Here is a 21,196-nt window from a genome sequence, read left to right on the forward strand (position 1 = left end):
GTGTCCACTCACCCAAGGGAGATGGGCAGGCCGTGCGCTGTGTCGATCTGGGTGTGTCCACACACCCATGGGGGACGGTAAGACAGGGTGCCAGAACTTTGGTCTGAGACCTGACAATCCAGAAGCCACGCATGCTGCCGCGTGACGGCGGTATCGCGGCTTGGGACAAGAGGAGGCCCCACGGTGCGGGCTGGGGCTCCAGGCACCGCGGCGGGCGCTGAGGGTGTGGGTGACCCCCACCCCGGGCCGCCGCCCCGCTCCCAGAAAGGGGACAGAACAAGAGGCAAAACAAAAAAAGAAAAAAGAAGAAGCCTACGGCACCCGGTATTCCCAGGCGGTCTCCCATCCAAGTACTAACCAGGCCCAACCCTGCTTACCTTCCGAGACCAGACGAGATCGGGCGCGTTCAGGGTGGTGTGGCCCTAGACGGCAGAGGGCGCCCCTGCCCCGCTCAAGAAGCCGAGCCTCTCTGCGCTTCCCCGCCGCCTCCTCCCGCCCCAGGCCCCGTGCCGGGCCAGGCCTGTTGAGTTTGCTGGCCGAGTCCGCAGGGCTCCGAGGGACAGGGGTGACAGGCGGGGCGGGGCGGGCAGGAAGCGGCGGGCCGGGGTGGGGGGCTGTCTCTCTATACACACACACACACACACTCACACTCACTCACTCACACTCACACAAGATGCGCCTCCACGGCTGGACTCGCCAAGGTGGAGACCTTCCAGCCCCCTTCCTCTCCTCACCTGGCCTCCTTCACCTCCCCGCCCCCCACCCCTAGCTCTTGATCGCAACCGCGACCACCACGGCCGCCGGCCGCCGCCGCCGCCACCGCCCATTGCTCACGCCCGGGTCCCCGCCCTTTGACCCCAGCCAGGGGCCGCCCTCCCCCACAACCCCTTTCAGCTGGGCCCCCCACCCTGTGGGTGGGCTGCTGCCTATTCCCCTGGGCCAGGGCTGGGGCACAGCACATGGGGGAGGGGAGCGAGTGTATGGGGCGTCTCTCTCTCTCTCTGGGGATGTGTCCCATGGGTGGGGTGGGGTGGCGTGGTTTGGGGGGCGCTGAAGAAATCAGTCCCCTCCATCTCCTACCTCTGGAAAACACCCAAGCCCGTGGAGAACTGCCGGCACCGCTTCGTGGGGGCCGGGACCCTCCTCCGTGTCCTCCTGTGGCCCAGTCCAAGGGGCCTGGGCCTGGCCGGGGCTGCATTGGACCCCGACCACCCTGGCGTGTGGACTCGCTAAAAATCGGCCATTAGATATTGGATTCCAGCTTCCTGGAGGTCATTTCACTAATGAGTGCACCGGAAAGAGTTTCCTAATCCATCTGTGAGGGTGGCAACTGAAAGAGAATTTGAAAGCTGACAGAATAGGCGAGGGAAGGCATAGGAGATTTCCACACCCAGCAAGGAAGACTTTCCCGAAATGGAAGAAAGAAACGAGCAAACAGAGACACCGGTAGCCCGCCCGGAAAAGAGTCTGCCCCTGAGAGAAAGCACCCTGACCAGGTTCACCCGTGGGTGGGTGGCGAGCTAGCGGCATTCAGAAGAGCGAGGCCCGCAGTCTGTGCGGAAGACACCTGCGCTCGGGTGTGTGTGGCGGCGCGATTCACAAGCAGCTCTAGACGTTAAACCAAGGAGAAGCCAGGGAGTTCCCAACGCCCCAGGTGTCCTCAGCCCACGACTGGCTGCTGTGGGAATGCGAAGCCCGGCTCCTTGTCTCAGAGCGGGGTTCCCAGGAGGATCAGGCTGAAGCTGGGACTTGGCCTCAAAGTGTCCCCTCGCATGGCCACCCCCTTCCCCTTCCTGCTCCTCTACTCCTGGTGCCCCTCCATCCAGGGGCCAGACCTTAAAGAGTCACCGCAAGAGAATCCTGGTCCCAAAGGAGCCTTCTGGGGGACCGGTGCTGAGAGAGGTTGTGGGCATGGCCCGCTGGGGCTCTGCCCGACCCAGGGCTGAGAGATGCCACCTCCCAGCTCTGGGTCCCTGCAGGAAGTGTTGGCAAGCACAGGGCCGGTCCTCCAAAGGCCCAGGTGCAGGGAGCCCAGGCCAAGCAGCCTGTGGAAGAAGCCACTTGCCGTGCCACCCCGGGAACAGGACTGCAGGCCCCGGCCCTTCCCACCTCCTCCTCCTCCTCCTCCTCCTCCTCCTCCCCCCCGCCCCCCCCCCCACAGGGCACAGGGCTCAGAGACACCTCAGACTCTTGCTACCCAAAGTGCAAAGGGCATCAGTTGCTCCTCCAACCCCCCCCCCCCCGCCCAGCAGACCACGTTGTCCAGCCAGCCCCCGGGCCTCCCTGGGGTGCCCAGCACAAAAGTGCAGACACCCACCGGACCCTCAATCTCAGTTTTCGGATGTTTTTGCCACTCTAAGGACCCGCAGGCCAGCTGGGCCTTCGGGCAGGACAGAGAGCCCCGGAATCCGACGTGGAGAGCTGCGTGTACGTCCCCATCAGGAGGCGGTCCCCACCTCCGCGGCTCTCCCCTTGCGGGGAGCGGCAGCCCAGCCGGCAGCCCCAGGGCCTCAGGGAAGGCACCAGGCTGGGCCCCCGCGGCACAGCGGGGGCACGTCCCCCCGCACTCACGCGACTTAGGGACGGCTGCTGGAGACTGCTGCGGCCACCCTGCTGCCGGGTTCCTGGAGGGCTTCCTGGAAGCACCGTCCACACCAAGCCCTTGGAAGGCCCAGGCGACGGAGGAGCCGGTCAGGCAGGGGCCGAGGACGGTGAGAGGCCGGGCGGGCGGGAAGGAGCATGTCAGGCAGGGGCAGAGGACGGTGACAGGCCGGGCGGGGAGGAGCCGGTCAGGCGGGGGCCCAGGACAGTGACGGGCCTGGCCGGGGAGGAGTGCGTCAGGCAGGGGCAGAGGAGACGGGCTGGGTAAGGGTTAGGGTTACAGTTAGGGCACAATTCACAATCGCAAAGACGTGGAAGCGACCCGAGTGCCCATCCATCCAGGAGTGCATGAATAAAATGTGGCGCGTGGACACCACGGAGTGCCATTCGGCTGTGAGGAGCAGCGGTGAGAGGGCGCCTCTCGTGTTCTCCTGGCCAGAGCTGGGACCCGTTCCAGTAAGCCAGGTATCCCAAGAATGGACACACGAGCACCACGTGAGCGCGCTCACCAGCAAATTGGTACGAACGGATGGACGCCTAAGTGGACAGAGAGGAATCACCTTCATCGGGTGGGTGTCGGGCGGGTGGGGGGAGGGGAGGGGCATACACATCCATTAGGCATGGGGTGGGTGCGCACCGACTGGGGGATGGGCGCACTTGAAGCTCTGACCCGAGGGGGGAGGCTTGGAGAGGGCAAGGCACCCGACCTTAACATTGGTACCCCCACAATACGCTGGAACAACATGAGAGGTATATGAATAAGAACACAGGGGGGGCCGGGCGCGGTGGCTCACGCCTGTAATCCTAGCTCTCTGGGAGGCCGAGGCGGGCGGATTGCTCCAGGTCAGGAGTTCGAAACCAGCCTGAGCAAGAGCGAGACCCCGTCTCTACTAAAAATAGAAAGAAATTAATTGGCCAACTAATATATATAGAAAAACACAGCCGGGCGTGGTGGTGCATGCCTGTAGTCCCAACTACTCGGGAGGCTGAGGCAGCAGGATTGCTTGAGCCCGGAGATTGAGGTTGCTGTGAGCTAGGCTGACGCCATGGCACTCACTCTAGCCTGGGCAGCAAAACGAGACTCTGTCTCAAAAAAAAAAAAAAAAAAAGAACACTGGGGGGAGGGGGGCACGGGCAACACATGTCACCTGAATACTTGTACTCCCATCATCTGCTTGAAGAGAGAGAGAAAAGAAAATGCAATCATAGAGGTAAGAGACACTTTTTAAAAATAATGAATCCGAAGAGAAAAGTAAAAGGAGGCCTGTGGAGCAGGTCTGGGTGTGACTCCGGATCCCCCAACATCAGGTGCCACCACCAAAGATTCCTGCGTGTAGCCCATAGAACCCCAAAAGCAACGGGACGAGTTCTGGTCACATACTCCCTCAAAATGACATCCTGGCCTTCTTCTGGAACTCCCTCCCCTCTCAGACTCTCAAGGTTTCCTCCAGCGTGTCGGTTCCCACAGAGCAGACCTTTGGTCTGAGACCTGACAGTCCAGATGCCACGCATGCTGCCGCGTGGCGGCGGTGTCGCGGCTTGGGACAAGAGGAGGCCCCACGGTGCGGGCTGGGGCGCCAGGCACCGCGGGCGGGCGCTGAGGGTGGGGGTGACCCCCACCCCGGGCCGCCGCCGCGCTCCCAGAAAGGGGACAGAACAAGAGGCAAAAAAAAAAAAAAAAAAAAAAAAAAAAAAAAAAGCAGCAGCCTGTGGCACCCGGTATTCCCAGGCGGTCTCCCATCCAAGTACTAACCAGGCCCGACCCTGCTTAGCTTCCGAGACCAGACGAGATCGGGGGCGTTCAGGGTGGTGTGGCCCTAGACGGCGGCGGAGGGCGCCCCTGCCCCGCTCAAGAAGCCGAGCCTCTCTGGGCTTCCCCGCCGCCGCCTCCCGCCCCAGGCCCCGCGCCGGGCCGGGCCGGTTGAGTTCGCCGGCCGGGTCCCGCGGGCTCCCAGGGACGGGGCTGATGGGCGGGGCGGGGCGGGGCGGGGGGCTGTCTCTCTCTACACACACACACACACTCACACTCACTCACACTCACACAAGATGCGCCTCCACGGCTGGACTCGCCAAGGTGGAGCCCTCCCAGCCCCCCTCGTCTCCTCGCCCGGCCTCCTTCACCTACCCGCTGCCCACCCCCAGGGCGTCGCTGCCTGCCGCTGACTGCGCACGCGCGGGACGCTCGCCCTTTGACCCCAGCCAGGGGCCGCCCTCCCCCACAACCCCTTTCAGCTGCGCCCCCCCCTCGCCCTGTGGGTGGGCTGCCGCCTATTCCCCGGGCCAGGGCTGGGGCACAGCCAGTGTATGGGGCGTCTCTCTCTGGGGATGTGTCCCATGGGTGGGGTGGGGTGGCGTGGTTTGGGGGGCGCTGAAGAAATCAGTCCCCTCCATCTCCTACCTCTGGAAAACGCCCAAGCCCGTGGAGAACTGCCGGCACCGCTTCGTGGGGGCCGGGACCCTCCTCCGTGTCCTCCTGTGGCCCAGTCCAAGGGGCCTGGGCCTGGCCGGGGCTGCATTGGACCCCGACCACCCTGGCGTGTGGACTCGCTAAAAATCGGCCATTAGATATTGGATTCCAGCTTCCTGGAGGTCATTTCACTAATGAGTGCACCGGAAAGAGTTTCCTAATCCATCTGTGAGGGTGGCAACTGAAAGAGAATTTGAAAGCTGACAGAATAGGCGAGGGAAGGCATAGGAGATTTCCACACCCAGCAAGGAAGACTTTCCCGAAATGGAAGAAAGAAACGAGCAAACAGAGACACCGGTAGCCCGCCCGGAAAAGAGTCTGCCCCTGAGAGAAAGCACCCTGACCAGGTTCACCCGTGGGTGGGTGGCGAGCTAGCGGCATTCAGAAGAGCGAGGCCCGCAGTCTGTGCGGAAGACACCTGCGCTCGGGTGTGTGTGGCGGCGCGATTCACAAGCAGCTCTAGACGTTAAACCAAGGAGAAGCCAGGGAGTTCCCAACGCCCCAGGTGTCCTCAGCCCACGACTGGCTGCTGTGGGAATGCGAAGCCCGGCTCCTTGTCTCAGAGCGGGGTTCCCAGGAGGATCAGGCTGAAGCTGGGACTTGGCCTCAAAGTGTCCCCTCGCATGGCCACCCCCTTCCCCTTCCTGCTCCTCTACTCCTGGTGCCCCTCCATCCAGGGGCCAGACCTTAAAGAGTCACCGCAAGAGAATCCTGGTCCCAAAGGAGCCTTCTGGGGGACCGGTGCTGAGAGAGGTTGTGGGCATGGCCCGCTGGGGCTCTGCCCGACCCAGGGCTGAGAGATGCCACCTCCCAGCTCTGGGTCCCTGCAGGAAGTGTTGGCAAGCACAGGGCCGGTCCTCCAAAGGCCCAGGTGCAGGGAGCCCAGGCCAAGCAGCCTGTGGAAGAAGCCACTTGCCGTGCCACCCCGGGAACAGGACTGCAGGCCCCGGCCCTTCCCACCTCCTCCTCCTCCTCCTCCTCCTCCTCCTCCCCCCCGCCCCCCCCCCACAGGGCACAGGGCTCAGAGACACCTCAGACTCTTGCTACCCAAAGTGCAAAGGGCATCAGTTGCTCCTCCAACCCCCCCCCCCCCGCCCAGCAGACCACGTTGTCCAGCCAGCCCCCGGGCCTCCCTGGGGTGCCCAGCACAAAAGTGCAGACACCCACCGGACCCTCAATCTCAGTTTTCGGATGTTTTTGCCACTCTAAGGACCCGCAGGCCAGCTGGGCCTTCGGGCAGGACAGAGAGCCCCGGAATCCGACGTGGAGAGCTGCGTGTACGTCCCCATCAGGAGGCGGTCCCCACCTCCGCGGCTCTCCCCTTGCGGGGAGCGGCAGCCCAGCCGGCAGCCCCAGGGCCTCAGGGAAGGCACCAGGCTGGGCCCCCGCGGCACAGCGGGGGCACGTCCCCCCGCACTCACGCGACTTAGGGACGGCTGCTGGAGACTGCTGCGGCCACCCTGCTGCCGGGTTCCTGGAGGGCTTCCTGGAAGCAGCGTCCACACCAAGCCCTTGGAAGGCCCAGGCGACGGAGGAGCCGGTCAGGCAGGGGCCGAGGACGGTGAGAGGCCGGGCGGGCGGGAAGGAGCATGTCAGGCAGGGGCAGAGGACGGTGACAGGCCGGGCGGGGAGGAGCCGGTCAGGCGGGGGCCCAGGACAGTGACGGGCCTGGCCGGGGAGGAGTGCGTCAGGCAGGGGCAGAGGAGACGGGCTGGGTAAGGGTTAGGGTTACAGTTAGGGCACAATTCACAATCGCAAAGACGTGGAAGCGACCCGAGTGCCCATCCATCCAGGAGTGCATGAATAAAATGTGGCGCGTGGACACCACGGAGTGCCATTCGGCTGTGAGGAGCAGCGGTGAGAGGGCGCCTCTCGTGTTCTCCTGGCCAGAGCTGGGACCCGTTCCAGTAAGCCAGGTATCCCAAGAATGGACACACGAGCACCACGTGAGCGCGCTCACCAGCAAATTGGTACGAACGGATGGACGCCTAAGTGGACAGAGAGGAATCACCTTCATCGGGTGGGTGTCGGGCGGGTGGGGGGAGGGGAGGGGCATACACATCCATTAGGCATGGGGTGGGTGCGCACCGACTGGGGGATGGGCGCACTTGAAGCTCTGACCCGAGGGGGGAGGCTTGGAGAGGGCAAGGCACCCGACCTTAACATTGGTACCCCCACAATACGCTGGAACAACATGAGAGGTATATGAATAAGAACACAGGGGGGGCCGGGCGCGGTGGCTCACGCCTGTAATCCTAGCTCTCTGGGAGGCCGAGGCGGGCGGATTGCTCCAGGTCAGGAGTTCGAAACCAGCCTGAGCAAGAGCGAGACCCCGTCTCTACTAAAAATAGAAAGAAATTAATTGGCCAACTAATATATATAGAAAAACACAGCCGGGCGTGGTGGTGCATGCCTGTAGTCCCAACTACTCGGGAGGCTGAGGCAGCAGGATTGCTTGAGCCCGGAGATTGAGGTTGCTGTGAGCTAGGCTGACGCCATGGCACTCACTCTAGCCTGGGCAGCAAAACGAGACTCTGTCTCAAAAAAAAAAAAAAAAAAAAGAACACTGGGGGGAGGGGGGCACGGGCAACACATGTCACCTGAATACTTGTACTCCCATCATCTGCTTGAAGAGAGAGAGAAAAGAAAATGCAATCATAGAGGTAAGAGACACTTTTTAAAAATAATGAATCCGAAGAGAAAAGTAAAAGGAGGCCTGTGGAGCAGGTCTGGGTGTGACTCCGGATCCCCCAACATCAGGTGCCACCACCAAAGATTCCTGCGTGTAGCCCATAGAACCCCAAAAGCAACGGGACGAGTTCTGGTCACATACTCCCTCAAAATGACATCCTGGCCTTCTTCTGGAACTCCCTCCCCTCTCAGACTCTCAAGGTTTCCTCCAGCGTGTCGGTTCCCACAGAGCAGACCTTTGGTCTGAGACCTGACAGTCCAGATGCCACGCATGCTGCCGCGTGGCGGCGGTGTCGCGGCTTGGGACAAGAGGAGGCCCCACGGTGCGGGCTGGGGCGCCAGGCACCGCGGGCGGGCGCTGAGGGTGGGGGTGACCCCCACCCCGGGCCGCCGCCGCGCTCCCAGAAAGGGGACAGAACAAGAGGCAAAAAAAAAAAAAAAAAAAAAAAAAAAAAAAAAGCAGCAGCCTGTGGCACCCGGTATTCCCAGGCGGTCTCCCATCCAAGTACTAACCAGGCCCGACCCTGCTTAGCTTCCGAGACCAGACGAGATCGGGGGCGTTCAGGGTGGTGTGGCCCTAGACGGCGGCGGAGGGCGCCCCTGCCCCGCTCAAGAAGCCGAGCCTCTCTGGGCTTCCCCGCCGCCGCCTCCCGCCCCAGGCCCCGCGCCGGGCCGGGCCGGTTGAGTTCGCCGGCCGGGTCCCGCGGGCTCCCAGGGACGGGGCTGATGGGCGGGGCGGGGCGGGGCGGGGGGCTGTCTCTCTCTACACACACACACACACTCACACTCACTCACACTCACACAAGATGCGCCTCCACGGCTGGACTCGCCAAGGTGGAGCCCTCCCAGCCCCCCTCGTCTCCTCGCCCGGCCTCCTTCACCTACCCGCTGCCCACCCCCAGGGCGTCGCTGCCTGCCGCTGACTGCGCACGCGCGGGACGCTCGCCCTTTGACCCCAGCCAGGGGCCGCCCTCCCCCACAACCCCTTTCAGCTGCGCCCCCCCCTCGCCCTGTGGGTGGGCTGCCGCCTATTCCCCGGGCCAGGGCTGGGGCACAGCCAGTGTATGGGGCGTCTCTCTCTGGGGATGTGTCCCATGGGTGGGGTGGGGTGGCGTGGTTTGGGGGGCGCTGAAGAAATCAGTCCCCTCCATCTCCTACCTCTGGAAAACGCCCAAGCCCGTGGAGAACTGCCGGCACCGCTTCGTGGGGGCCGGGACCCTCCTCCGTGTCCTCCTGTGGCCCAGTCCAAGGGGCCTGGGCCTGGCCGGGGCTGCATTGGACCCCGACCACCCTGGCGTGTGGACTCGCTAAAAATCGGCCATTAGATATTGGATTCCAGCTTCCTGGAGGTCATTTCACTAATGAGTGCACCGGAAAGAGTTTCCTAATCCATCTGTGAGGGTGGCAACTGAAAGAGAATTTGAAAGCTGACAGAATAGGCGAGGGAAGGCATAGGAGATTTCCACACCCAGCAAGGAAGACTTTCCCGAAATGGAAGAAAGAAACGAGCAAACAGAGACACCGGTAGCCCGCCCGGAAAAGAGTCTGCCCCTGAGAGAAAGCACCCTGACCAGGTTCACCCGTGGGTGGGTGGCGAGCTAGCGGCATTCAGAAGAGCGAGGCCCGCAGTCTGTGCGGAAGACACCTGCGCTCGGGTGTGTGTGGCGGCGCGATTCACAAGCAGCTCTAGACGTTAAACCAAGGAGAAGCCAGGGAGTTCCCAACGCCCCAGGTGTCCTCAGCCCACGACTGGCTGCTGTGGGAATGCGAAGCCCGGCTCCTTGTCTCAGAGCGGGGTTCCCAGGAGGATCAGGCTGAAGCTGGGACTTGGCCTCAAAGTGTCCCCTCGCATGGCCACCCCCTTCCCCTTCCTGCTCCTCTACTCCTGGTGCCCCTCCATCCAGGGGCCAGACCTTAAAGAGTCACCGCAAGAGAATCCTGGTCCCAAAGGAGCCTTCTGGGGGACCGGTGCTGAGAGAGGTTGTGGGCATGGCCCGCTGGGGCTCTGCCCGACCCAGGGCTGAGAGATGCCACCTCCCAGCTCTGGGTCCCTGCAGGAAGTGTTGGCAAGCACAGGGCCGGTCCTCCAAAGGCCCAGGTGCAGGGAGCCCAGGCCAAGCAGCCTGTGGAAGAAGCCACTTGCCGTGCCACCCCGGGAACAGGACTGCAGGCCCCGGCCCTTCCCACCTCCTCCTCCTCCTCCTCCTCCTCCTCCTCCCCCCCGCCCCCCCCCACAGGGCACAGGGCTCAGAGACACCTCAGACACTTGCTACCCAAAGTGCAAAGGGCATCAGTTGCTCCTCCAACCCCCCCCCCCGCCCAGCAGACCACGTTGTCCAGCCAGCCCCCGGGCCTCCCTGGGGTGCCCAGCACAAAAGTGCAGACACCCACCGGACCCTCAATCTCAGTTTTCGGATGTTTTTGCCACTCTAAGGACCCGCAGGCCAGCTGGGCCTTCGGGCAGGACAGAGAGCCCCGGAATCCGACGTGGAGAGCTGCGTGTACGTCCCCATCAGGAGGCGGTCCCCACCTCCGCGGCTCTCCCCTTGCGGGGAGCGGCAGCCCAGCCGGCAGCCCCAGGGCCTCAGGGAAGGCACCAGGCTGGGCCCCCGCGGCACAGCGGGGGCACGTCCCCCCGCACTCACGCGACTTAGGGACGGCTGCTGGAGACTGCTGCGGCCACCCTGCTGCCGGGTTCCTGGAGGGCTTCCTGGAAGCAGCGTCCACACCAAGCCCTTGGAAGGCCCAGGCGACGGAGGAGCCGGTCAGGCAGGGGCCGAGGACGGTGAGAGGCCGGGCGGGCGGGAAGGAGCATGTCAGGCAGGGGCAGAGGACGGTGACAGGCCGGGCGGGGAGGAGCCGGTCAGGCGGGGGCCCAGGACAGTGACGGGCCTGGCCGGGGAGGAGTGCGTCAGGCAGGGGCAGAGGAGACGGGCTGGGTAAGGGTTAGGGTTACAGTTAGGGCACAATTCACAATCGCAAAGACGTGGAAGCGACCCGAGTGCCCATCCATCCAGGAGTGCATGAATAAAATGTGGCGCGTGGACACCACGGAGTGCCATTCGGCTGTGAGGAGCAGCGGTGAGAGGGCGCCTCTCGTGTTCTCCTGGCCAGAGCTGGGACCCGTTCCAGTAAGCCAGGTATCCCAAGAATGGACACACGAGCACCACGTGAGCGCGCTCACCAGCAAATTGGTACGAACGGATGGACGCCTAAGTGGACAGAGAGGAATCACCTTCATCGGGTGGGTGTCGGGCGGGTGGGGGGAGGGGAGGGGCATACACATCCATTAGGCATGGGGTGGGTGCGCACCGACTGGGGGATGGGCGCACTTGAAGCTCTGACCCGAGGGGGGAGGCTTGGAGAGGGCAAGGCACCCGACCTTAACATTGGTACCCCCACAATACGCTGGAACAACATGAGAGGTATATGAATAAGAACACAGGGGGGGCCGGGCGCGGTGGCTCACGCCTGTAATCCTAGCTCTCTGGGAGGCCGAGGCGGGCGGATTGCTCCAGGTCAGGAGTTCGAAACCAGCCTGAGCAAGAGCGAGACCCCGTCTCTACTAAAAATAGAAAGAAATTAATTGGCCAACTAATATATATAGAAAAACACAGCCGGGCGTGGTGGTGCATGCCTGTAGTCCCAACTACTCGGGAGGCTGAGGCAGCAGGATTGCTTGAGCCCGGAGATTGAGGTTGCTGTGAGCTAGGCTGACGCCATGGCACTCACTCTAGCCTGAGCAGCAAAACGAGACTCTGTCTCAAAAAAAAAAAAAAAAAAAAAGAACACTGGGGGGAGGGGGGCACGGGCAACACATGTCACCTGAATACTTGTACTCCCATCATCTGCTTGAAGAGAGAGAGAAAAGAAAATGCAATCATAGAGGTAAGAGACACTTTTTAAAAATAATGAATCCGAAGAGAAAAGTAAAAGGAGGCCTGTGGAGCAGGTCTGGGTGTGACTCCGGATCCCCCAACATCAGGTGCCACCACCAAAGATTCCTGCGTGTAGCCCATAGAACCCCAAAAGCAACGGGACGAGTTCTGGTCACATACTCCCTCAAAATGACATCCTGGCCTTCTTCTGGAACTCCCTCCCCTCTCAGACTCTCAAGGTTTCCTCCAGCGTGTCGGTTCCCACAGAGCAGACCTTTGGTCTGAGACCTGACAGTCCAGATGCCACGCATGCTGCCGCGTGGCGGCGGTGTCGCGGCTTGGGACAAGAGGAGGCCCCACGGTGCGGGCTGGGGCGCCAGGCACCGCGGGCGGGCGCTGAGGGTGGGGGTGACCCCCACCCCGGGCCGCCGCCGCGCTCCCAGAAAGGGGACAGAACAAGAGGCAAAAAAAAAAAAAAAAAAAAAAAAAAAAAAAAAGCAGCAGCCTGTGGCACCCGGTATTCCCAGGCGGTCTCCCATCCAAGTACTAACCAGGCCCGACCCTGCTTAGCTTCCGAGACCAGACGAGATCGGGGGCGTTCAGGGTGGTGTGGCCCTAGACGGCGGCGGAGGGCGCCCCTGCCCCGCTCAAGAAGCCGAGCCTCTCTGGGCTTCCCCGCCGCCGCCTCCCGCCCCAGGCCCCGCGCCGGGCCGGGCCGGTTGAGTTCGCCGGCCGGGTCCCGCGGGCTCCCAGGGACGGGGCTGATGGGCGGGGCGGGGCGGGGCGGGGGGCTGTCTCTCTCTACACACACACACACACTCACACTCACTCACACTCACACAAGATGCGCCTCCACGGCTGGACTCGCCAAGGTGGAGCCCTCCCAGCCCCCCTCGTCTCCTCGCCCGGCCTCCTTCACCTACCCGCTGCCCACCCCCAGGGCGTCGCTGCCTGCCGCTGACTGCGCACGCGCGGGACGCTCGCCCTTTGACCCCAGCCAGGGGCCGCCCTCCCCCACAACCCCTTTCAGCTGCGCCCCCCCCTCGCCCTGTGGGTGGGCTGCCGCCTATTCCCCGGGCCAGGGCTGGGGCACAGCCAGTGTATGGGGCGTCTCTCTCTGGGGATGTGTCCCATGGGTGGGGTGGGGTGGCGTGGTTTGGGGGGCGCTGAAGAAATCAGTCCCCTCCATCTCCTACCTCTGGAAAACGCCCAAGCCCGTGGAGAACTGCCGGCACCGCTTCGTGGGGGCCGGGACCCTCCTCCGTGTCCTCCTGTGGCCCAGTCCAAGGGGCCTGGGCCTGGCCGGGGCTGCATTGGACCCCGACCACCCTGGCGTGTGGACTCGCTAAAAATCGGCCATTAGATATTGGATTCCAGCTTCCTGGAGGTCATTTCACTAATGAGTGCACCGGAAAGAGTTTCCTAATCCATCTGTGAGGGTGGCAACTGAAAGAGAATTTGAAAGCTGACAGAATAGGCGAGGGAAGGCATAGGAGATTTCCACACCCAGCAAGGAAGACTTTCCCGAAATGGAAGAAAGAAACGAGCAAACAGAGACACCGGTAGCCCGCCCGGAAAAGAGTCTGCCCCTGAGAGAAAGCACCCTGACCAGGTTCACCCGTGGGTGGGTGGCGAGCTAGCGGCATTCAGAAGAGCGAGGCCCGCAGTCTGTGCGGAAGACACCTGCGCTCGGGTGTGTGTGGCGGCGCGATTCACAAGCAGCTCTAGACGTTAAACCAAGGAGAAGCCAGGGAGTTCCCAACGCCCCAGGTGTCCTCAGCCCACGACTGGCTGCTGTGGGAATGCGAAGCCCGGCTCCTTGTCTCAGAGCGGGGTTCCCAGGAGGATCAGGCTGAAGCTGGGACTTGGCCTCAAAGTGTCCCCTCGCATGGCCACCCCCTTCCCCTTCCTGCTCCTCTACTCCTGGTGCCCCTCCATCCAGGGGCCAGACCTTAAAGAGTCACCGCAAGAGAATCCTGGTCCCAAAGGAGCCTTCTGGGGGACCGGTGCTGAGAGAGGTTGTGGGCATGGCCCGCTGGGGCTCTGCCCGACCCAGGGCTGAGAGATGCCACCTCCCAGCTCTGGGTCCCTGCAGGAAGTGTTGGCAAGCACAGGGCCGGTCCTCCAAAGGCCCAGGTGCAGGGAGCCCAGGCCAAGCAGCCTGTGGAAGAAGCCACTTGCCGTGCCACCCCGGGAACAGGACTGCAGGCCCCGGCCCTTCCCACCTCCTCCTCCTCCTCCTCCTCCTCCTCCTCCCCCCCGCCCCCCCCCACAGGGCACAGGGCTCAGAGACACCTCAGACACTTGCTACCCAAAGTGCAAAGGGCATCAGTTGCTCCTCCAACCCCCCCCCCCCGCCCAGCAGACCACGTTGTCCAGCCAGCCCCCGGGCCTCCCTGGGGTGCCCAGCACAAAAGTGCAGACACCCACCGGACCCTCAATCTCAGTTTTCGGATGTTTTTGCCACTCTAAGGACCCGCAGGCCAGCTGGGCCTTCGGGCAGGACAGAGAGCCCCGGAATCCGACGTGGAGAGCTGCGTGTACGTCCCCATCAGGAGGCGGTCCCCACCTCCGCGGCTCTCCCCTTGCGGGGAGCGGCAGCCCAGCCGGCAGCCCCAGGGCCTCAGGGAAGGCACCAGGCTGGGCCCCCGCGGCACAGCGGGGGCACGTCCCCCCGCACTCACGCGACTTAGGGACGGCTGCTGGAGACTGCTGCGGCCACCCTGCTGCCGGGTTCCTGGAGGGCTTCCTGGAAGCAGCGTCCACACCAAGCCCTTGGAAGGCCCAGGCGACGGAGGAGCCGGTCAGGCAGGGGCCGAGGACGGTGAGAGGCCGGGCGGGCGGGAAGGAGCATGTCAGGCAGGGGCAGAGGACGGTGACAGGCCGGGCGGGGAGGAGCCGGTCAGGCGGGGGCCCAGGACAGTGACGGGCCTGGCCGGGGAGGAGTGCGTCAGGCAGGGGCAGAGGAGACGGGCTGGGTAAGGGTTAGGGTTACAGTTAGGGCACAATTCACAATCGCAAAGACGTGGAAGCGACCCGAGTGCCCATCCATCCAGGAGTGCATGAATAAAATGTGGCGCGTGGACACCACGGAGTGCCATTCGGCTGTGAGGAGCAGCGGTGAGAGGGCGCCTCTCGTGTTCTCCTGGCCAGAGCTGGGACCCGTTCCAGTAAGCCAGGTATCCCAAGAATGGACACACGAGCACCACGTGAGCGCGCTCACCAGCAAATTGGTACGAACGGATGGACGCCTAAGTGGACAGAGAGGAATCACCTTCATCGGGTGGGTGTCGGGCGGGTGGGGGGAGGGGAGGGGCATACACATCCATTAGGCATGGGGTGGGTGCGCACCGACTGGGGGATGGGCGCACTTGAAGCTCTGACCCGAGGGGGGAGGCTTGGAGAGGGCAAGGCACCCGACCTTAACATTGGTACCCCCACAATACGCTGGAACAACATGAGAGGTATATGAATAAGAACACAGGGGGGGCCGGGCGCGGTGGCTCACGCCTGTAATCCTAGCTCTCTGGGAGGCCGAGGCGGGCGGATTGCTCCAGGTCAGGAGTTCGAAACCAGCCTGAGCAAGAGCGAGACCCCGTCTCTACTAAAAATAGAAAGAAATTAATTGGCCAACTAATATATATAGAAAAACACAGCCGGGCGTGGTGGTGCATGCCTGTAGTCCCAACTACTCGGGAGGCTGAGGCAGCAGGATTGCTTGAGCCCGGAGATTGAGGTTGCTGTGAGCTAGGCTGACGCCATGGCACTCACTCTAGCCTGAGCAGCAAAACGAGACTCTGTCTCAAAAAAAAAAAAAAAAAAAAAGAACACTGGGGGGAGGGGGGCACGGGCAACACATGTCACCTGAATACTTGTACTCCCATCATCTGCTTGAAGAGAGAGAGAAAAGAAAATGCAATCATAGAGGTAAGAGACACTTTTTAAAAATAATGAATCCGAAGAGAAAAGTAAAAGGAGGCCTGTGGAGCAGGTCTGGGTGTGACTCCGGATCCCCCAACATCAGGTGCCACCACCAAAGATTCCTGCGTGTAGCCCATAGAACCCCAAAAGCAACGGGACGAGTTCTGGTCACATACTCCCTCAAAATGACATCCTGGCCTTCTTCTGGAACTCCCTCCCCTCTCAGACTCTCAAGGTTTCCTCCAGCGTGTCGGTTCCCACAGAGCAGACCTTTGGTCTGAGACCTGACAGTCCAGATGCCACGCATGCTGCCGCGTGGCGGCGGTGTCGCGGCTTGGGACAAGAGGAGGCCCCACGGTGCGGGCTGGGGCGCCAGGCACCGCGGGCGGGCGCTGAGGGTGGGGGTGACCCCCACCCCGGGCCGCCGCCGCGCTCCCAGAAAGGGGACAGAACAAGAGGCAAAAAAAAAAAAAAAAAAAAAAAAAAAAAAAAAGCAGCAGCCTGTGGCACCCGGTATTCCCAGGCGGTCTCCCATCCAAGTACTAACCAGGCCCGACCCTGCTTAGCTTCCGAGACCAGACGAGATCGGGGGCGTTCAGGGTGGTGTGGCCCTAGACGGCGGCGGAGGGCGCCCCTGCCCCGCTCAAGAAGCCGAGCCTCTCTGGGCTTCCCCGCCGCCGCCTCCCGCCCCAGGCCCCGCGCCGGGCCGGGCCGGTTGAGTTCGCCGGCCGGGTCCCGCGGGCTCCCAGGGACGGGGCTGATGGGCGGGGCGGGGCGGGGCGGGGGGCTGTCTCTCTCTACACACACACACACACTCACACTCACTCACACTCACACAAGATGCGCCTCCACGGCTGGACTCGCCAAGGTGGAGCCCTCCCAGCCCCCCTCGTCTCCTCGCCCGGCCTCCTTCACCTACCCGCTGCCCACCCCCAGGGCGTCGCTGCCTGCCGCTGACTGCGCACGCGCGGGACGCTCGCCCTTTGACCCCAGCCAGGGGCCGCCCTCCCCCACAACCCCTTTCAGCTGCGCCCCCCCCTCGCCCTGTGGGTGGGCTGCCGCCTATTCCCCGGGCCAGGGCTGGGGCACAGCCAGTGTATGGGGCGTCTCTCTCTGGGGATGTGTCCCATGGGTGGGGTGGGGTGGCGTGGTTTGGGGGGCGCTGAAGAAATCAGTCCCCTCCATCTCCTACCTCTGGAAAACGCCCAAGCCCGTGGAGAACTGCCGGCACCGCTTCGTGGGGGCCGGGACCCTCCTCCGTGTCCTCCTGTGGCCCAGTCCAAGGGGCCTGGGCCTGGCCGGGGCTGCATTGGACCCCGACCACCCTGGCGTGTGGACTCGCTAAAAATCGGCCATTAGATATTGGATTCCAGCTTCCTGGAGGTCATTTCACTAATGAGTGCACCGGAAAGAGTTTCCTAATCCATCTGTGAGGGTGGCAACTGAAAGAGAATTTGAAAGCTGACAGAATAGGCGAGGGAAGGCATAGGAGATTTCCACACCCAGCAAGGAAGACTTTCCCGAAATGGAAGAAAGAAACGAGCAAACAGAGACACCGGTAGCCCGCCCGGAAAAGAGTCTGCCCCTGAGAGAAAGCACCCTGACCAGGTTCACCCGTGGGTGGGTGGCGAGCTAGCGGCATTCAGAAGAGCGAGGCCCGCAGTCTGTGCGGAAGACACCTGCGCTCGGGTGTGTGTGGCGGCGCGATTCACAAGCAGCTCTAGACGTTAAACCAAGGAGAAGCCAGGGAGTTCCCAACGCCCCAGGTGTCCTCAGCCCACGACTGGCTGCTGTGGGAATGCGAAGCCCGGCTCCTTGTCTCAGAGCGGGGTTCCCAGGAGGATCAGGCTGAAGCTGGGACTTGGCCTCAAAGTGTCCCCTCGCATGGCCACCCCCTTCCCCTTCCTGCTCCTCTACTCCTGGTGCCCCTCCATCCAGGGGCCAGACCTTAAAGAGTCACCGCAAGAGAATCCTGGTCCCAAAGGAGCCTTCTGGGGGACCGGTGCTGAGAGAGGTTGTGGGCATGGCCCGCTGGGGCTCTGCCCGACCCAGGGCTGAGAGATGCCACCTCCCAGCTCTGGGTCCCTGCAGGAAGTGTTGGCAAGCACAGGGCCGGTCCTCCAAAGGCCCAGGTGCAGGGAGCCCAGGCCAAGCAGCCTGTGGAAGAAGCCACTTGCCGTGCCACCCCGGGAACAGGACTGCAGGCCCCGGCCCTTCCCACCTCCTCCTCCTCCTCCTCCTCCTCCCCCCCGCCCCCCCCCACAGGGCACAGGGCTCAGAGACACCTCAGACACTTGCTACCCAAAGTGCAAAGGGCATCAGTTGCTCCTCCAACCCCCCCCCCCGCCCAGCAGACCACGTTGTCCAGCCAGCCCCCGGGCCTCCCTGGGGTGCCCAGCACAAAAGTGCAGACACCCACCGGACCCTCAATCTCAGTTTTCGGATGTTTTTGCCACTCTAAGGACCCGCAGGCCAGCTGGGCCTTCGGGCAGGACAGAGAGCCCCGGAATCCGACGTGGAGAGCTGCGTGTACGTCCCCATCAGGAGGCGGTCCCCACCTCCGCGGCTCTCCCCTTGCGGGGAGCGGCAGCCCAGCCGGCAGCCCCAGGGCCTCAGGGAAGGCACCAGGCTGGGCCCCCGCGGCACAGCGGGGGCACGTCCCCCCGCACTCACGCGACTTAGGGACGGCTGCTGGAGACTGCTGCGGCCACCCTGCTGCCGGGTTCCTGGAGGGCTTCCTGGAAGCAGCGTCCACACCAAGCCCTTGGAAGGCCCAGGCGACGGAGGAGCCGGTCAGGCAGGGGCCGAGGACGGTGAGAGGCCGGGCGGGCGGGAAGGAGCATGTCAGGCAGGGGCAGAGGACGGTGACAGGCCGGGCGGGGAGGAGCCGGTCAGGCGGGGGCCCAGGACAGTGACGGGCCTGGCCGGGGAGGAGTGCGTCAGGCAGGGGCAGAGGAGACGGGCTGGGTAAGGGTTAGGGTTACAGTTAGGGCACAATTCACAATCGCAAAGACGTGGAAGCGACCCGAGTGCCCATCCATCCAGGAGTGCATGAATAAAATGTGGCGCGTGGACACCACGGAGTGCCATTCGGCTGTGAGGAGCAGCGGTGAGAGGGCGCCTCTCGTGTTCTCCTGGCCAGAGCTGGGACCCGTTCCAGTAAGCCAGGTATCCCAAGAATGGACACACGAGCACCACGTGAGCGCGCTCACCAGCAAATTGGTACGAACGGATGGACGCCTAAGTGGACAGAGAGGAATCACCTTCATCGGGTGGGTGTCGGGCGGGTGGGGGGAGGGGAGGGGCATACACATCCATTAGGCATGGGGTGGGTGCGCACCGACTGGGGGATGGGCGCACTTGAAGCTCTGACCCGAGGGGGGAGGCTTGGAGAGGGCAAGGCACCCGACCTTAACATTGGTACCCCCACAATACGCTGGAACAACATGAGAGGTATATGAATAAGAACACAGGGGGGGCCGGGCGCGGTGGCTCACGCCTGTAATCCTAGCTCTCTGGGAGGCCGAGGCGGGCGGATTGCTCCAGGTCAGGAGTTCGAAACCAGCCTGAGCAAGAGCGAGACCCCGTCTCTACTAAAAATAGAAAGAAATTAATTGGCCAACTAATATATATAGAAAAACACAGCCGGGCGTGGTGGTGCATGCCTGTAGTCCCAACTACTCGGGAGGCTGAGGCAGCAGGATTGCTTGAGCCCGGAGATTGAGGTTGCTGTGAGCTAGGCTGACGCCATGGCACTCACTCTAGCCTGGGCAGCAAAACGAGACTCTGTCTCAAAAAAAAAAAAAAAAAAGAACACTGGGGGGAGGGGGGCACGGGCAACACATGTCACCTGAATACTTGTACTCCCATCATCTGCTTGAAGAGAGAGAGAAAAGAAAATGCAATCATAGAGGTAAGAGACACTTTTTAAAAATAATGAATCCGAAGAGAAAAGTAAAAGGAGGCCTGTGGAGCAGGTCTGGGTGTGACTCCGGATCCCCCAACATCAGGTGCCACCACCAAAGATTCCTGCGTGTAGCCCATAGAACCCCAAAAGCAACGGGACGAGTTCTGGTCACATACTCCCTCAAAATGACATCCTGGCCTTCTTCTGGAACTCCCTCCCCTCTCAGACTCTCAAGGTTTCCTCCAGCGTGTCGGTTCCCACAGAGCAGACCTTTGGTCTGAGACCTGACAGTCCAGATGCCACGCATGCTGCCGCGTGGCGGCGGTGTCGCGGCTTGGGACAAGAGGAGGCCCCACGGTGCGGGCTGGGGCGCCAGGCACCGCGGGCGGGCGCTGAGGGTGGGGGTGACCCCCACCCCGGGCCGCCGCCGCGCTCCCAGAAAGGGGACAGAACAAGAGGCAAAAAAAAAAAAAAAAAAAAAAAAAAAAAAAAAGCAGCAGCCTGTGGCACCCGGTATTCCCAGGCGGTCTCCCATCCAAGTACTAACCAGGCCCGACCCTGCTTAGCTTCCGAGACCAGACGAGATCGGGGGCGTTCAGGGTGGTGTGGCCCTAGACGGCGGCGGAGGGCGCCCCTGCCCCGCTCAAGAAGCCGAGCCTCTCTGGGCTTCCCCGCCGCCGCCTCCCGCCCCAGGCCCCGCGCCGGGCCGGGCCGGTTGAGTTCGCCGGCCGGGTCCCGCGGGCTCCCAGGGACGGGGCTGATGGGCGGGGCGGGGCGGGGCGGGGGGCTGTCTCTCTCTACACACACACACACACTCACACTCACTCACACTCACACAAGATGCGCCTCCACGGCTGGACTCGCCAAGGTGGAGCCCTCCCAGCCCCCCTCGTCTCCTCGCCCGGCCTCCTTCACCTACCCGCTGCCCACCCCCAGGGCGTCGCTGCCTGCCGCTGACTGCGCACGCGCGGGACGCTCGCCCTTTGACCCCAGCCAGGGGCCGCCCTCCCCCACAACCCCTTTCAGCTGCGCCCCCCCCTCGCCCTGTGGGTGGGCTGCCGCCTATTCCCCGGGCCAGGGCTGGGGCACAGCCAGTGTATGGGGCGTCTCTCTCTGGGGATGTGTCCCATGGGTGGGGTGGGGTGGCGTGGTTTGGGGGGCGCTGAAGAAATCAGTCCCCTCCATCTCCTACCTCTGGAAAACGCCCAAGCCCGTGGAGAACTGCCGGCACCGCTTCGTGGGGGCCGGGACCCTCCTCCGTGTCCTCCTGTGGCCCAGTCCAAGGGGCCTGGGCCTGGCCGGGGCTGCATTGGACCCCGACCACCCTGGCGTGTGGACTCGCTAAAAATCGGCCATTAGATATTGGATTCCAGCTTCCTGGAGGTCATTTCACTAATGAGTGCACCGGAAAGAGTTTCCTAATCCATCTGTGAGGGTGGCAACTGAAAGAGAATTTGAAAGCTGACAGAATAGGCGAGGGAAGGCATAGGAGATTTCCACACCCAGCAAGGAAGACTTTCCCGAAATGGAAGAAAGAAACGAGCAAACAGAGACACCGGTAGCCCGCCCGGAAAAGAGTCTGCCCCTGAGAGAAAGCACCCTGACCAGGTTCACCCGTGGGTGGGTGGCGAGCTAGCGGCATTCAGAAGAGCGAGGCCCGCAGTCTGTGCGGAAGACACCTGCGCTCGGGTGTGTGTGGCGGCGCGATTCACAAGCAGCTCTAGACGTTAA

The 21,196-nt window shown here is 62.9% G+C and overlaps 6 non-coding genes across 6 annotated transcripts; all 6 read right to left on the bottom strand.

Moving 5' to 3' along the window:
• Positions 1 to 309: 309 nt before the first annotated feature.
• Positions 310 to 428, bottom strand: LOC142867012 (5S ribosomal RNA). Its single transcript, XR_012916744.1, has one exon. It is a non-coding gene; the product is annotated as a 5S ribosomal RNA (ribosomal RNA).
• A 3,877-nt stretch (positions 429 to 4,305) lies between these two features.
• Positions 4,306 to 4,424, bottom strand: LOC142867014 (5S ribosomal RNA). Its single transcript, XR_012916746.1, has one exon. It is a non-coding gene; the product is annotated as a 5S ribosomal RNA (ribosomal RNA).
• Positions 4,425 to 8,223: 3,799 nt separating this feature from the next.
• Positions 8,224 to 8,342, bottom strand: LOC142867015 (5S ribosomal RNA). The gene has a single exon (XR_012916747.1). It is a non-coding gene; the product is annotated as a 5S ribosomal RNA (ribosomal RNA).
• A 3,797-nt stretch (positions 8,343 to 12,139) lies between these two features.
• On the bottom strand, positions 12,140 to 12,258 carry LOC142867016 (5S ribosomal RNA). The gene has a single exon (XR_012916748.1). It is a non-coding gene; the product is annotated as a 5S ribosomal RNA (ribosomal RNA).
• Positions 12,259 to 16,056: 3,798 nt separating this feature from the next.
• On the bottom strand, positions 16,057 to 16,175 carry LOC142867017 (5S ribosomal RNA). Its single transcript, XR_012916749.1, has one exon. It is a non-coding gene; the product is annotated as a 5S ribosomal RNA (ribosomal RNA).
• A 3,788-nt stretch (positions 16,176 to 19,963) lies between these two features.
• On the bottom strand, positions 19,964 to 20,082 carry LOC142867019 (5S ribosomal RNA). Its single transcript, XR_012916751.1, has one exon. It is a non-coding gene; the product is annotated as a 5S ribosomal RNA (ribosomal RNA).
• Positions 20,083 to 21,196: the final 1,114 nt, after the last annotated feature.

The sequence above is a fragment of the Microcebus murinus genome, unplaced genomic scaffold (assembly GCF_040939455.1).
Source record: "Microcebus murinus isolate Inina unplaced genomic scaffold, M.murinus_Inina_mat1.0 scaf009_hap2_Mmur4.0, whole genome shotgun sequence".
Lineage (NCBI taxonomy): Eukaryota > Metazoa > Chordata > Mammalia > Primates > Cheirogaleidae > Microcebus > Microcebus murinus.